The following is a 1,110-nucleotide window of genomic DNA, read 5'->3' on the forward strand; positions in this document are numbered from 1 at the left end:
AAAGACAATTGTACATTGCTTTGGCCGCTCCCTCTCAACTACGGAGACGAGTTTAACGCGGTTTCCACCCCTCCCTCTCAACCGCACCAGTGCACGCTTGCCGCGCCACAACGCGGACGCTGGACCCGTGAATCGTGAGCACCCAGCTATGACTTACCGCACTCGTGCAAAATAATAAAACACGGTAAATATATTACTTACACGTGCGTTTTGTTTTGCAAGCGGCGCGAAAAAAATTAAAAAGGGAATGCAACACGAGGACTTCCCAGGAGGTCACCCATCCTAGTACTACTCTCGCCCAAGCATGCTTAACTTCGGAGTTCTGATGGGATCCGGTGCTTTAGTGCTGGTATGATCGCATCCGACATGTTACCCCGGTCTTCGTCCCTTATCCTTGCCCCTCCCAGCTCCACTACAAAGACGATTATACATTGCTTTGGCCGCTCCCTCTCAACTACGGAGACGAGTTTAACGCGGTTTCCACCCCTCCCTCTCAACCGCACCAGTGCACGCTTGCCGCGCCACAACGCCGATGCTGGACCCGTGAATCGTGAGCACCCAGCTATGACTTACCGCACTCGTGCAAAATAATAAAAAACGGTAAATATATTACTTACACGTGCGTTTTGTTTTGCAAGCGGCGCGAAAAAAATTAAAAAGGGAATGCAACAAGAGGACTTCCCAGGAGGTCACCCATCCTAGTACTACTCTCGCCCAAGCACGCTTAACTTCGGAGTTCTAATGGGATCCGGTGCTTTAGTGCTGGCATGATCGCATCAAACATGTTACCCCGGTCTTCGTCCCTTATCCTTGCCCCTCCCAGCTCCACTACAAAGACGATTGTACATTGCTTTGGCCGCTCCCTCTCAACTACGGAGACGAGTTTAACGCGGTTTCCACCCCTCCCTCTCAACCGCACCAGTGCACGCTTGCCGCGCCACAACGCCGACGCTGGACCCGTGAATCGTGAGCACCCAGCTATGACTTACCGCACTCGTGCAAAATAATAAAACATGGTAAATATATTACTTACACGTGCGTTTTGTTTTGCAAGCGGCGCGGAAAAAATTAAAAAGGGAATGCAACACGAGGACTTCCCAGGAGGTCACC

The 1,110-nt window shown here is 51.2% G+C and overlaps 2 non-coding genes across 2 annotated transcripts; both read right to left on the reverse strand.

Moving 5' to 3' along the window:
- Positions 1-244: 244 nt before the first annotated feature.
- Positions 245-363, reverse strand: LOC123178467 (5S ribosomal RNA). The gene has a single exon (XR_006489600.1). It is a non-coding gene; the product is annotated as a 5S ribosomal RNA (ribosomal RNA).
- Positions 364-660: 297 nt separating this feature from the next.
- Positions 661-779, reverse strand: LOC123178468 (5S ribosomal RNA). Its single transcript, XR_006489601.1, has one exon. It is a non-coding gene; the product is annotated as a 5S ribosomal RNA (ribosomal RNA).
- Between the last annotated feature and the right edge of the window lie 331 nt (positions 780-1,110).

Source organism: Triticum aestivum, unplaced genomic scaffold, assembly GCF_018294505.1.
Source record: "Triticum aestivum cultivar Chinese Spring unplaced genomic scaffold, IWGSC CS RefSeq v2.1 scaffold127528, whole genome shotgun sequence".
Taxonomy (NCBI): domain Eukaryota; kingdom Viridiplantae; phylum Streptophyta; class Magnoliopsida; order Poales; family Poaceae; genus Triticum; species Triticum aestivum.